At 39.6% G+C, this 16,205-nt stretch overlaps 1 long non-coding RNA gene across 1 annotated transcript in view; it reads left to right on the forward strand.

Annotated features, from left to right (window-relative positions):
- The first annotated feature begins 10,473 nt into the window (after positions 1 to 10,473).
- Positions 10,474 to 16,205, forward strand: part of LOC122889605 — a 40,524-nt gene continuing 34,792 nt past the window's right edge. Inside the window, exon 1 of the long non-coding RNA XR_006380949.1 lies at positions 10,474 to 10,549. This is a non-coding gene — a long non-coding RNA (uncharacterized LOC122889605). The remainder of the gene's footprint in view (positions 10,550 to 16,205) is intronic.

Here is a 16,205-nt window from a genome sequence, read left to right on the forward strand (position 1 = left end):
TTCTCTGCACTGCTCTAAGCATGTCTTTCTATTTTTCTTAAGCTGCATGACATGGCATTTTATTCTGTATTATGAAAGGTCTTTATTAATCACTGCATAGTACCACACATTGTTGCCCTATGCTTTTTATTCCTGTGATTAACTTGTCTTCAGTATAAAACTAAAACTCCCTTGCAGGTAAGGGCCATGTCTTAAACTTCTTTTGTGTTTTCTCCAAAGAATCAAATGTTATGCTAACTTTATATAGAATACTAAATGAATATTGGCTTAATATGTTGTTGACGAGAATTAACCAAAAGGAATGAACTGGTATAAATAATCTGATGATGTCTCATAAAATATGTTTTAAATTATTTTTCATGTGGCCAATAAATTTGTAAGAGCTATAAACTGTCAGTGGTAATTCTAGAAGCAAGTAGTAAAAAGTCTTTTTATCTTTAAAAAAAATTAAAAAGAAATGACTCTCCATGGTTCATAAATAGATGTTGAAAAAGGAAACCTACATACATATGTAGTTTTCAGTAACTTGAAAAAAGAGTTAAAATAGTTTCTTAGGGTTTCCAAATAACAGTGTCCACATATTAATTGCTAGGTGGTGTTTTCTCAATGTGATCCTTGTAGTTACTAAAAAAAAAAAAAAAAGGAGGGTAGCATTTTGGTTTGATTTTGGTGACTACTGTTTGATAGAGGCAAATGCCAAAACCTCTTTTTGAAGCATTTCAGTTTAATGAGAAAGTTTTTATCATACATTTAACAAAATAGTGACTAAAAAGCTCAACTATTTTACTATCTGCTTGGTGAACAGTACCTTCTCTCTGCGTTTTTGGGAAACTGCCGCTTTCTGATTATAAATGGTGTGTCTTCTGTCTTGTTTCTTGATGTTTCTGGAGTTTAAAAAAAATCTTATAGTTAAGTTCAGCCTACTTCAGGAACATTAACATATGAAGCCAAAGATTATCTTGCCATGGGCCATTGCTATGCCCCTAAATAATATACATTTGATCAAAATCGGATATTGAAGTAGACAACATTCACTGGAAAGTTTTCATTTCGTTCTTATTTTCTTAAAATCCCTAGAAACTTGTTTATTTCAGTAAGAGCCCACCCTCTTCCAAACACATCAGCCTTTCGAAAGCTTTATTTAAATGCCTCTGCCAAATGAAAGGCTCCTTTCATGCCATTTCAAGCCCTGAAGTACCAAAAGGGTAAATAACTTGAAGTATCATTTTTGACTGACTTGACTTTGAAATAGGCACAGCCAGCGTAAACAGCTGCTCAGCCGTGAGAAGCTTCCCTGCCGCTCTAAACAATTGCCCCCGTTATCTGCTAATACCGGTAACAATGATAAACACCTTAATTCACTGGATTAATGAGTTAGAGCCAATAGAAAAGGACAAAAACCCATAACTTTTCCACAAACTTAGTTAAATGTCAAGGTTTTTAAAGGCCTAGTTAGCAAGTATATTAGATGAGATATGTCAGTTTCCCAATTTACGACTCTGACTTGTCTCTTGTGATTCCTTATAGCCTCTAGCCATTCTCCTCTTACCTGAGGCATTCTCTGGCAAAAACCTGATGCTTCCAGTCATTCTGCATTCTTGTGTTTCTTCAAAAATAATTGGACAGGCACCTTTCCATAAACAATCATCATTAGTTATATACGGTACACAGATACGAATACCACACAAATAAGTTTCAATAGAATGTCTTGAGCCAAATAGTAGTAATTTGGCCTGCGTGTTACAGATGTGATTGACAGAGAGTTAATGCACTTAGCACTTTTCCAGGAGGCTCTGAGTATTAGCTCCTTGATGCTCAGAAAGTCCTGCTCCCAGAAAAGTGACATAGACATTGACCACTGAGTTTGTTGCTATTCAATAGCCGGTTCCGTTTCCAGACTCTATGATTAAAGTCATTATAAGAACTGTCAGCAGGGGGGAAGAAATGGAAACTGTCACAAGAAGCCACTGTCTGAAATGTTAAAGATTCCCATGTTTAACGGTTCTAAAGCAGGGGATTTTACCTAATGAAGATCAACCTAAATCGTAAAGCTGCAAGCTCCAACTAGTTTCCGCGAGGTTGATTAACAGTCCGCCTTTTTATCTTTTCTTTTAACCTTCTTGGACAAATTCTGAAATAATAAAAATAAAAATAAACCTTTGTACTTATGGCTATGAACAAAGTTTACAACAAAAAGGAATTGATATCTTTCGAAGATCTCTTCTTAGAAGCGTGCACCTTCTGTGGAAGAGACTGATGAAATGGAAGTTTAAACGGAGTGAAAGAGCACATACCATGACAGTTTTTAGTAATTACTTTCATATCCAAGGACCGCGATAATGCAGTGTTCAGTAGAACGCAGTATTTGCAATCAGACGGTGACCTGGGCATGTTTGCAAGTTGCTGCTATCTCTTTCCCCCATCTAATGTTATCAATAAAAATTCCTGGTTTATACTTAGGATTTATTACTGTTTCACAATCTCATAGAGAGAGCATTGGATATACAGACTATTAAGATGAAATGTAAGTTAAATTTGGGGGGAAATTCATTAAATGAAAGAATGGACTCTGAGTACATACACGTGTTTATTAACACTATTAGATTTCTAATTAATATTTTATCTCATTTGGTACTGTGTTTAATAGCAAATGGGAAGTCTGAGAAACTGTCACAGATCAGCAGAGCCTGTGGAGACATGATGACTAAGTGTAATGTGGTATCTTGATTGGGATTCTAGAACAGAAAAGACACATTAGGAAAAACTAGTAAAACTGTAATAAAGTGCAGAGTCTAGTTAACCGATATGGATTCCTTTATTATGACATATGTGTAATAACAATTAGGGTTGCTGTGGGACGGATGTATACTAAAAAACGATTTGTTGTCATCTGAAATGCAAATGTAACTGAGTGTCCAGTACTTTATCAGCTAAACCTCGAAGCCCTGAGAGTAATGTCAGCTTTAATGATAGAAGAAACTGGATGAAGGGTATGCAGGAACTGTCTGATATCTTTGCAGCTTTTTTGTAAATCTAAAGTTATTCTAAAATAAGAAGGATATTTAAATTTTTTAAAAGCATATAAGCAGAGCGCCCATGAAATATATTTTGCTTTACGATTTTAGTTGGAACACTTTACACGTCTAAAGAAGACTAAAATCTGACATCTGCCTAAACTTTTTTTTTGTCAATATGTAAACAAGTTTGCCCTTTAAAAAAATGTATGTTTTAACCCCATTTGCCAGTGAGAAGAGAGCCTAATACAAAAACACTAACGGCAATATTCTTCTATTTATTTTTCTTTCCTCACCTGCTATGCCCAGGTTTTGACATTAAGAATATTGTGTTTGATATTTTCTGCATTAAAAACCACTTTAGGCTTTGGTTCCATTTTACTCCCAGTCAGAAAGATCAGAAAAAGCTCAAGTCACACAGTAAGAAACTTTATCCACTGAATGAGACATTATCCATTCCACCAGACTGCAAATCAAAGAGTATCTCTTAGGCTGCTTAAAAATTCATTTTAAAATCTGATCCTGATTGTACTTTTATGGTAATCTCATACCATCAATCATCCTTTTACCTTTAGTCTCTGGGTCCAGCGCTCTCCCCATAGATCTCATTCACTCTACCTCATTATAATTCTGTAGGTGAGAAAACAGGGGAAGAAACCTTAACAGAAAATGAGAGAAAGATGTAAATTTCTTGAGAAAAGTCAGGTTCACTAAGAAGCAGAGCTAATGATATGTTCTGATCTTCCCCTTTTTTTGTAATTAAAAGATAGGAGGAAAAATGGACCCCAAAAAGGCAAAAAGCCTGTCTCCCATGCAAATCACGTATTTGTAATGTGCATTCGGTCTCACCAATACACCTTATGGTTTTAAGCTGTCAGGGTTCTGACTTGCTTCTGCCATTTGAAGGGAACAAAAGAAATATTTTTGAAACTATTGAGAACTTTTCTTCCATTGTGTGATGTTTGCCTGCCCTTCCCCAGCGTTGCCTCCTTCCCAATTCTGTTTTCAGGGAGCGGAATTATCAGAGTGCAGAATTACCAGCAGGCAGCTACCAGCCCCACAGAGCAGGCTCTGCTCCAGGTGTATGGGTTCCCCTAGAGTTACGGGAAATCGATAATAGAACTTTAGTTATTATTCTCCATCTGGCAATGCATATATGCCTGCTGCAGCTAACAATTAATCACGGGAAGGGAAGAGCGTGGCTGTGTGTCAGCCGGAAAGCGCTCGTGGCAAGTGGAATGATTTCTAACATCCAGTTTAAGTCAAGCCTTCATTCAGCCTTTTCAGCATGATTCAATTTTACTAACAATAAATGTTATATTTTTGCTCCATTGATTTGAATGCTGACTCTGGTGTAAAGCATATTTCTTAGAGCAACAAGGAATGTAGCAGATAATAAACTCGGCAGAGCAGCTCAGCCTTCGTACATTTAGATTGGAATAAAAAAAAAAAATGGCCATTAACTGCAAGGGAAGGGACGGATTTCTCTGAAGTACCAAGTCCAGCTGCACTCTCATTTCTAACATCTTTAACAAAATGTTGCCATAAACCACAGAATTCCAATAATAGCAATAATCCCTCCAAAATGGGTTGTTACCAGCAGTTAGTGACCAGTTTCTTAGTTAATGGCCTGAGGGGAAAGGCTTTAAGAAAAGCTGTATTCACTATTTCCTCTCAGGCAATTTCACTGGATGCATTAAACTGCATTTTCCTTGGGATTTCAAAATGTTTGTGCTCTGACAAGGCACTCCTCATAACGTCTTTTGATTAAATCTCCATCTCCACGGTCTTGCGAGGAGCGAATCAGCAACACATCCAAGCGTGGGAGAGCGCTATTTCAAACAGCCTCTTAATTAACAACAAATGACATTCTGAAATAATATAAAAATATATCTGCTGATAGACTCCCGCGGAGCGTCTTTGTTCATAAGTTAACGCCCTCTGCCATCCGCTGATGGGCTGGAAATGGGCCCTCCGCTCATTCATTTGTTCCTGGAGATAATCATCCCGCAGTCTTTGCGGGGTTATCGTGAAGATCACAAGAGATTGTGTTTGGGAACGAGACTGAAACCGACGTGGTGCTCTGTACTGGGGAGGCTGGGATTGCCAGCCAGCCAGCTCCCACCTTCATCGGTAGTGACCGCCAGAGCGGACTGGTGAATTCTCAACATGCCCAAGGGGTTGAATGTGAACTATTTCAAAAGTGGTTTGGGGGGGGGAGTGAGCAAGTGCCCCAGGAAATGAGTGTTCAGGAACTGCTTCTGGCAAAGGTCTGAACCCATTCAAATTTAGACTGAAAATTCAAGATTTAAGGGATCCGACTGTTATTTTAGGGCTTATAAAACGCCAGCCCCGCTTCTTCTGAAAATGTAAACTTTTTATCAGATGTCATGAAACAGGCTAGTTTCAGTTAGAAATAAATTGTACCTGAAAATTATACAGGCAAATTAGCTCAGGCCCTTAGATTGAGACTTTGAAGTGACTGCAAGGAGTTTTAAAATTCTGCAAATGAAATAATAAGAATCTAATAATAATTAATATTGGGGCAAACTGCCCGTTCCGGTTCTTATTTGGCATCCTAATACATATGCAGACAAAGGTGTTTTACTAACATATTTGGGAATCGCTGACCTAAACATGTATCAGGTAATAACACGGTACACCATAGCTGAAATCTTCATGACTGAATGATGATAATAGCTATAATAATGATAATTTTAACATTTGCTTCTCGGGAACTCCAAAATAGTATTTCAGATGCCACCTTTTTTGATGCATTGTTTTTCCTGATTACACCTAACATAATTTCTTCTCCTGATTCGTATTTTATACGTGTAATTAACACTAGAATGAAACGTGGCCACCCAAACACTTTTCATCTTTCGAAGCGCTCATCACAGAAATATACATCTTCTAGATTTAAAATAAAATGTTCTGACATTATTTGTATATCAGTCATAAATCATTCAGAAACATGAATAGGTTGCATAGTATTATTTAATTCATCTGCTTCCACCGTCTACTGGTTCTAAGTGAAACACTTCAATTGCTCATTAATCGCAAACATTAACCTAAATGTATAAATAAAGGCAAAAATGATTGACGTTACAAAGAAAATGGCAGGCGTCAGGTACAAGGCTGCTCTTACTCATTATATCCAGTGCTACTTAGAATACAAATGCCCACTTTTACGCGTGCACCAGGGGCACAAAGGTAAAGTATGTGCTGGCTCTCTGTATCTATATTATATTACATACCATATATTTTTTCTGTGTGAAAAAAATCAAAGTAATAGAAATGAAGCCTTACCTCATCTATCACATTGGAAAAAAACATTTTAAGGAAAATCAAATATACATTTGAAATCGGAAGTTTTGATTTTCCTCATAACCAGAGTTCCAGGTGGGTCTGGCACCAATCCTTTCTGATGGAGAGTTGGAAAAAGATGGCGGGCAGGATTTGTCACCTGAAGTGGATGTGTTGAGAATTAATGGGCCTATGAAGAGTTCTGTTGGAAATGAAGATGCTGCCCCACTCCGAGGGGCCATTTTACAGGTGAAGAGAAATCGTTGCCACACATGTGAGCTCGGGTGGAGGAGAGAGGCATTGAATCTGCTATTCCCAAATCCTATGATAGAATCCTCCCTCCTCTCCCCCCTGAAATTACTTTAGTAGAGACAAAGCTTTTTATCCCACAGTGCACCTCAGGGAAAAATGAGAGTGTAAAAGGTCTGGTCGAAAGGCGCAGAGTGCAAGGGAAAGAATGAAGTGACACTGAGTGTGGGCGTGGATGCGACAGGGAGGGTCTGCGGACACAGGAAACCAGCTTTTCAGCTCTTCACCGCTTCTTCCTTTGGTCAGCTAGTTTGCCTAGAAATTCATCTCTTAGGAATGTTCTACCCATTTTAAAATAGACATAGAGTGCTGAATTCCTCGGAAGGAGATAAGCAATCATTCCAGTATACCATGTCTTGAAAGATTATAAAGAATGAGGGGGAGGCACCATGGCTTGCATATAAAACGGAACATTAATTCAGAGTTTTATTAACTTTCTTTTATTTGACGTGATACTAATGTGTCATATATTACAAGAGCAAACAAACATGTGGAAGGAGTGGTAAGAGTTCAGATGCCTTTGGAGGACCCCAGTGCCTTGCGTTTACTTACGGATGTTGCCACTGGTGGGAGAGAGTGACAGGGGTCAGAGGGAAGAGAAGGGAAACATACAGATCATAGCGGTAGGTGTTTCCTCCCATACTATTAGTCTTTTCTTCTCTAGAATGAAAGAACTATTATCTGTCGCCTCCTGATGGCGCCCCGGAGAAGAAGAAGGCAAAACAAGTTAGCTGTAAGCGAGAGGGAGCAGGGACAGTAGAAAAGACTGTCGCCCTGAGCAACTCCTCAGTCCTGTATTTATTAGATATTAGACAGTAATCAACAAAGGAGCCGAAGAAGGCTACACATTAATCATATGCCTTGTAGATAAACAAGAGAGAAGGCAAAATATATGTGGTCAAGCAGTATAAAGTTTATAGTTGAGCAAACACATTCAAAGGGCTCATCTAATTAGCCACAGGTGCTGTGGGTAGGGGAGACAACGGAAAAACGAAGCAGGTGGCGTTCTGTCCTGAGCGGGCCGGGTATCCCCAGCTGCTCGGCTTCAAGGACGTCTGTCGTCCTCCCCCAGAGGCCTGTTGCCAGTACATGTTTTTCTTAAGGCTATATCTAAGCATGCTTGGTAACTAGAATAGTTTCTTATAAGTTATATTTTAAGTAATACATTGTTCTGAGGGTCAGTTACAGTTATCCTTTCTGGTTTACACTTGGGAAAGCCAGAGAAAATTTAAGTAACATGCCCAGGCTCCTGTTTTGCATAGTTCGTCAACTGCCACAGCCCCCAAAATTCTCCCGGATGCCGATCCTCAAACTCTTTCCACAGCAATGGTTATCCTGAACCAGGATACCTGAGATCAGGCCTGGCAAGGCCACTGCCTACAAACATGTTGATAACAATGAATTTGAAGGATTATAAAATATCCATTACAGCCCTTATGTTGTTAAATACAAATGTTTTAAGTCTACAAATTTAGTCTACAAATTTCTGAAGTATATTTTCTGCAGATATTTTTGATCCCAGACATCGGTTTCCATATTGTTCTAGCTGAAAAAGAGAGTCTTCGATGGATGTTTTTGCCTCCAGGAGTGGCCTACCTACTTTGCAATTATCAAAAGATTAAAAAGACCTTTCCTAAAAGGTTTTCTTGGGATTCTAGTATCTAAAGATTTCCCACTCACTGCTCCCTAATCTGCTATTATTATAGCAGAAGTTTCCTAGAGACAAACTTTACCCAAGAGTCCGACCCTGACCCTCACGTTGCTTGTGGAAATGGGATTGCAAACAAACAGCCCTTGTGTACCTTCAGCTGTTCAAAATGTAAAACATTTTTCAAATTACAAGTTTCTTCAGTAACCTAAGCCATTTAATGTGAAATTACAAAATTTCAGGGCTAAAAAACACTACCAAGAACGTAAGTCCAAATCCTCAAATATGTTTGAAATCAGTAAGATAAAGCACAGCATACCTAGTAAAGCTGATTTCTTCAAAACTCTTTGCTTGAATGTGCAACTCCCTTGCTAGGGACATTTTACTACAAGTAGCTGTCAGTATTATGGCTGGGTAACAACCCCTGAATGTGAATGACTTAAATAAATCTGAGTTGTACCTATGAACAATACTATAATAGGGCATTGATTTTTAGACACTGCTCCCATTCCATAAGCTGGACCATGAGGTTTCAACAATTGAAACTTAATGACAGCGATCTTTTTTCAAACGTGCAGGAAAAAATTAATAAAATTCTCTTTACTAAAATTTTTAATCCTATGTATTTTTGAAACCTCTGTATGACATTTTAATATAAAACATATCTCATTCAGACTAAGTTAATTTGTATTTGTTATCTTAATATTTCATCATGTTTCACATTATGACTTTTAGTTATTCAGCTAGTTGAGGACACTTGGGACTCAAAGGAAGAGGGAACCACTTCCCAGACCAAGAACCTGGTGCTTAACTTTTTAACAGAACAGGCCATGAGTGTAGTATTTAATCAACTTTTAGTAAGGCATGTTTACATCACACTGCATAAAATGTTCTATTCAGATTTCTGTCAATAGTGAATTATAAATAACCTTCTCTAACATGTTAGGGCAGCAAGAAAAGAACCAATGATATACTTTATCTAGTGGTTTCCCAGAGCACCTCAGGAAGCAGTTGAGGACCCGTGGGCTGGGGATTTTCCTGGGCAAAACTGACTGTTGGGTCAGTTCAGCAGATAAGGACTTGGGCCCTGGCCAAGTAGTACCATGAGCTTTGTCTCTTCAGTAAGTGCTATCAGTAAAGAAATTAGGTTAAATTTCCAAAATTTTGCCCATATGAATCACAGGAAGTTGGATCACTGTGAGTCAAGAACCAATCACAAGTGATGAAAGCACAAGATAGTAGAAAGGCTTTTTATAAAATACATAAAAGAAAGTGTAATAGGAAAAGGTTATTTCATAAAATGGAGTGGACGTGGTCATTGCTAATTCTTCAAAGAACTGACAAAGAAATTTGAGACCATCTATATTTATATTTACCTATATATTTATATCTCTATCTATATATAGGTCTTTAAATTGCACCTGACTTGGAATTAAAAAAAAAAATTCCTAAGGCTAATAGTACCTGTTTTTGTTTGGGAAGCCATCTGATCTCATTTAGAATGTCCAGTTGCAAAACAGGATTGCAGGTTTATCTCCTCAACTTCGAGTTATAAGAATAGAGGTGGGGTGCTGAAAAGAGCCACCTAGAAAATGGAGCAGAGAGTGGTGGCAGCATATATTAAGATTAAAGCCTGCAAAACCAGATATGTGCATGTTTCATTCGGCCTCACAAGCCCAGCAAGTCAGGTGAATGGAAAACAGGAATGACTCTTCTCCTAGCAAATACCCAGGGAAGTTCTCCCAGGGAGTCCTCTAATTGGCCCCGAGGACAGATGAGAGGACATGAGTGAGATAAAACCAGCCAATAGAATTCTATGGAATAAAGGTATGCTTTAAGCAGAAAACTAATGAGTAGCATTTTCTATGCTGTAAGTTTTACTTCCCCCCATTTTCCTTAATGTCTTCTCTATGAGAGACTTCAGGATTGAAGACTACCTCATTCAGAACTGGTTTCTTCGGATTCCAGCTCAGGCAAAATCAGGCTTGGCAAGGGCGGCTGTCGAAAAACATGTTGATGACAATTAATTTGAATTATTATGAAATATGTTACTGCAGTTACATTTTTAAATATCAGTTTAGGTGATTTGGTCGTGATGATGAAGCAACATGATTTGTTGGAAACTGAGCTGACATCTGCCGCTCAGTTTGTCCTTATTACCCTGCTCTGCACCTGGCACATAGTAAACACCCAGGAAGCTATCACCGAGTGATAGAATAAATGAATGGCTGCTACGTGCATGGGATTCTGAAGAATGGAGAGGCAGTGGACGGTAAGGTCGAATATTAGTGCTACCTTAAAAGAGTTGTAATTTTAAAAATGTCCTTCTATTTCTACTGCTACTGTCTTAGTTCAGATGTTGTCCTCTCTCACATAAACTCCTGCAATAGCCACCTACTTGGTCTTCATGCTTGTACTCTTGTTTCTTATATTCTATTCCCCACAGTAGGCCAAAGTCACCTTCTAAAAATAGAATCCGATCATGTCATCCTCTTGCTTAAAATACTTTGATGGTTTCTTATAGCATTTAAAGTATAATCCACCCTCCTCACCTGGCACCTGCCTGTCTTGTATTTCATCCTTTACTATCTGCCTTACCCACGTGCTCATGTTACACTTACCTTCTTCCATTTCTTGAATGAGTCAGACTTGTTCCCACCACAGGGCCTTTGCACTAGCTGTTCTTTCTACCTGGCAAACTCAGATGCTTGAAAAGTATGCAACTTCTTGTCATGAAGACCTCAGTTTACTTCACTCCAGATGCTCTACAGGACGTCCCTCTGATTGTTTTCACCTTTTGGCACATATCACCATCTGCTGTTTTCTTGTTTACCTTTTTATTATTTGTCTCCCCTCCATGAAAAGGTATTTATCATGAAGCTTATTCAAACATGCATCCCCAAGAACCAGAACAGTCTGGCATTTCCTAAGAGGCCAGTAAAAGATTTTGGAAAAGAAATGAAGGAACAAATGAGTTGTCTTGGTTTTGAAGGATCCATGATGGAGAATGCGTTGTTGTGTGTGTTTGTATGAACTTCAGTGCATGTCCCCAGTACCAAAGTAACAAATTAAACCAAGGGGGTAAGTCAGTTAAGCAAGAGTGTTTTTGGTATCATGTGGGCAACACAGTGGTGATGAGGGAGCAGGAGGCTGGCTGAGGACAAAGCAAAAGCTGGCGCCTTGCACCCCCTCTTCACCTGCTCCCCTCCATATGTGTAGCATTCCTCAGGCACCCCTGACTGCCATAAAACGATAAATAGTTAACTTGCAGGGATCGCAATCCTGCAGAACAGGAATCTCCCTTGCTCTACAGATGTCCTAGAGATCTAAACAGGGAGGTTACCTTATCAATAGCACAAATTTCCAGAGGCAAATAACTCTCATTTCCTGAAGCCCTAATGTCCCCCTCCCCACCATAACCTGGAGGAGACTGAGGTAGAAGGGAATGTAAATGATAGCAGGGTCATAATACCCCACTAAGAATCTCCCAACTATCTTGATGTTAATGCCTGACCTAAAAACAACATTGATCAAGCCATAAGGGCAAGGACTCCCCCCACCCCCCGGCACCTTGTAGGCCCTCCTTAGCATGTGAAAACTCTGTTGAAATCTCCCATCCCTTCACCACCTCCCCCCAGCCGCAAGGTATATAACACGCCTACCCTCACAACTCGGGGGAGCAGCTCTTCCTGCCCATGGGTCCTGTCCCCGTGCTTTAATAAACCACCATTTTGCACCAAAGATGTCTCAAGAATTCTTTCTTGGTCATCAGCTCCGGACCTCAGCCCACCGAACCTCACCTAGGTTCTAGAACTTCATCAGTGGCATTGTGAATCAGGCTCTTCTTTTCATCCTCCTCACTTTCCTCCTATGTGGAACGCTCCTCAGATAAGAACTGTGTAAGTTTCATTTGCATACATTTAAAACTTGAGGTTTTCGAGAGGCTATTTTCTTAAGACATTTGACTTTGATTCCCAATGTCTGTGGCGTTTCTGTGTGATTCTATCTGTCCCGTGTCAGCAGGATGGTTTTCTGTGTTTCGGGTTTATAGAATTGTTGACAAATAAACGCCCGCTGTGTGGAGAGCTTGCATGGTCCTTGGCAGGGAGTTATAATAGGAATCTGCGGTGGGCTGGGGGAAGGAGTGGGGCTGATGAAGTGGGAATCTGTCCACCCACGCTGGGTGGAAAACCTTCTTTAAAACTCGCCCAGCACCAACTGAGCTTAATACGGTTGTTACAGGGAGTATGTGTGCTGTGATGGCAATGTGTCAGGCCTAATTGGGACCTTCTGAGAGCTAAGAGGACGTGCAATTCTAGCAGGGAAATGTTAATCCAGTCACAAACACAGCGTTCACAGGAAAACTTCCCTTCAGCCCTCCCTGCCTTCCTTACTTAGCTATTCAAGGGAAGTGATCGGTGCATGCAAACTTATAAAAATTTAAACTATTTGGGTGCTTTTGGAAATGAGTTATGGAGCTCAACTAAACAAAAAAAAAATTCCTCCATGAAAATGAGATATTTAATGGGGATTGCTGACTCTTATCTCCTGTAAGGACAGGTCCAGCCAGTCAGAAAACCACCTGGATTTACAGGAGTGACATTTGCAGGTGATGCAAATTTAAATCAACTTCACTTCCCTGCCCCTCCTCCCCCCCAGCATGGACCCCAAGGAATTCACAGAGTTCTACATTAATCCTAACTTCCAATTGTAGGTAAATGTTCACCAGACCCTTTCTGGAACAGTGAATGAAAAGTAATATAAGAGAGAAATCTCTCATTCTCTGACTTAGAAAGATGCTGGGGAGGGGGAAAGGTTGTGTTAAGATCAATTCTAGTGTCATTAACCCCCAGGGAAGCCCACTCCCTGTAGGGAGCTGTCCAAGCTTATGATTTACACTTGCCTTCTGCTGGAGTGGAAGCTTAGGATCAAGGTACTTCTTGGAATCGCAGGGTCAAAGTACTTCCCAGATCATGAGGTGACTCTAGGCACCATGACATTCATTTCACCTGGCTAGCTGACAATAAATGAACATGAAAAAGAAGGACTCCTGGAGCCAAAGAAACAAATTTCCACCCATCATTTGTGTTTTATACCATGTGGCCTACTGTGAAAAAAGCTTTAACCAAAAAACTGATGCCTGTAAAACTAATTCTAAAAGAAATAAAGCAAGACAACTTAGAGAAATGTATTTGACCACACTTCCCCTTTTTGTGTGTGTGAAAACAAAACTCAAATGGCTTTCATTGGCTTCCAGATTTATTGGGAAGTTCGAGGTTATTGTTGCATATGTTTTATCTTCTTTGTGCTCACATTTATCCATCACATCCTATATGCCATACATTACCCACGTAGTTTACATACCTTAACTCTTGTAGTTCTCACAACCCCGTTTCTGCTATATTCAGCTTGGTAGGAAATAACGTCAGCCCCAAGTATTAACTTCCGCCCCATTGTGCACGCTGCAGTGTTTTCCTTATCTGCTTAGCCAGCTCTAAACTTTTTCAAGGGTAACGCTGGTACCCCTGTCGATGACCACACATGACCCACATCCCCAGGGGAGTAGAAGGCCACAATAGTGAAGACGCTAATTCAGGATAACAGGTTCAAGGACAGCGTGGCAGTGTTCCTGGATGCTGTCATCAGTAGGAAATGTGGACTTTTCTGTCTTCAGGACTTATTTTCCCTAATTCATCTCCAGTACTTCTGCTTCCCATCACATGCTTTAAGCACATATGTGCCAAGGCCCTCTGAAAGAGTCCAGGGGAGAGCCCTCTCTTCCTTTGGGATATGAGGTAGGCCACAGTTCTCCACAATGTTCTTAAGAGCCTCAATAATTTATGCCTCCTACTTTCCTCTCCTTAAATTTCTTGTATGGTACTCAGAAGAAGCACTCTTCATAACGTTGACCAGCTGTCACCTGGACATTTACCTGACTATCAGAATGCTTACCCATGTCAACGATCGCTCTGCTTCTATAATAGAACATTTTGAAGTGTTAGATATGTTTACTTGACTTCGTTGGAAGAAAGAACATGAGGGGTTTATTTTGAATTCCAACATCTAACAGTGTCGGGCTCATACTGGCACTCGATAAATTCTTATTGAATTGATTTTTAAATTTTTTATTGCTGAAATGAAACATGGGCGTCAGCCTTTTTACACGGCCTCTCACAACCTCCTTCAATCACTACAGTATGCTCCCTGGAACTTCAATGACCTACTACTTTCACTTCCAAAACTGACTTTAAATAAAAGACAAGTAACTTCATTGCAAATAAAATTAAGCCGTTCCACAACACGGAAATATGCTAAGTTTGAGAAGATGTTTAAACGCTTTTATAGTGAAAAATGGCATTTAAATATTCATATAAAATTCATCATATAGGTATGTTTCTTATCAATTTTTTGTTTGATATCAAGACTCTCCTGTCATAATATTTTGTCTTTACAGACTACTTTCAAAGAGCGAAGACTCAGCTGATGAGGGAAAATGGCATTTGTGAGGGGTTTTGAAGAGCAGGCAGGTTTTTATATTGGAGAGGGACAAGGATGGGAAGCCAGGAAGCTGGTCAGTGTGAGATCAAGGATCATGTCTTACACTTCATGGGGCCCGGCACATAGTAGGTGCTCTAGGAATATGTAGTGAAGGCATAAAGGAAAGAAAGCTACAAAAATGAAACACAGACACTATTTAAGAAAGCTCAAGTTGTGGGGCACCTGGGTGGCTCAGTTGGTTAAGCAACTGCCTTTGGCTCAGGTCATGATCCTAGAGTCCCAGGATCGAGGCCCACATCAGGCTCCCTGCTCAGCAGGTAGTCTGCTTCTCCCTCTGACCTCTCCCCTCTCATGGTCTCTCTCTCTCTCTCTGTCTCAAAAATAAATAAATAAATAAATAAATAGCTCAAGTTGTTTAGTTTTCCTTGGTGTTTCTCAACCTTGATACTATTGACAGTTCGGGCCAGATAATCCTTTGTTGTGTGAAGGGATCGTCTTAGACGTTTTAGGATGTTTATTTAGCAGGATCACTGACTTCTGCTTACTAAATGCTAGTAATATCTCCCAAGTTGTGACAGCCAAAAATATCTCCCGACATTGCCAAATATCCCTCCCAGGGTCTGGGGGAGAGGGGCCAGCACAAAATTTCTCTTGTTTAAGAACCATTGAGTTAGGGAATTGCTCAAAAACAGGGCTGGAGAAGGAAGTTAGGATCACAATTCGAGAGAGCTGGAACAACAAGATAGGATATTTACACTTAACTTGCTAGACAAGGATATTTATTAAATATTTCTGAGCTAAGGAGTTATGAAATCAGTCTTGTGTTTTAGGGAGAATTATTCAGGGAGAATAATAGGGAGAATATGTATATACATATATATATTTCAAATAAGTAAATTAGTCAACGTCTATATGCCTCAGTTTTCTCATATGTAAAATGGGCATAATCATGGCATTGTACTGCAGATGAAGTAATTCACGCAAGGTGCTTGGAACAGTGCATGGCACATTTTAAGTAAAAAAATATTTGTTTTTGTTATTGTTGTTAATATTGATTACCAAAAACAAGGCGCTGTTGTGGCGCAAGCAACTTTGAAACGTCTTTGAAATGCAGCTCTCATTTCTAACATGAGTCCATTACCAAACCACCTATTAGAAAACAAAGTCCAAGTATAACCAGAATAATCATGGACCCAAAGGGATGGCTATTTCCCTTCCTCCCTAAATCCTAGATTGAAAGCTGATCAGATCACACTTAAAAATGAAATGGGAGAAAACGCTGAAAGGAGAAAGCAAACCGATTTCAAAGCTTCTGCTCAAATACGTATTGTAGTGCCCTGAAACCATGTACAGACAGACGGAAGGCAACAGCCCTAAAACCGCTCTACAGGGGCAAATTTGAATGGGTCGGCTTCCACATGTAATTGCTA

Source organism: Neovison vison, chromosome 11 (genome assembly GCF_020171115.1).
Source record: "Neovison vison isolate M4711 chromosome 11, ASM_NN_V1, whole genome shotgun sequence".
NCBI classification, from domain to species: Eukaryota; Metazoa; Chordata; class Mammalia; order Carnivora; family Mustelidae; genus Neogale; species Neogale vison.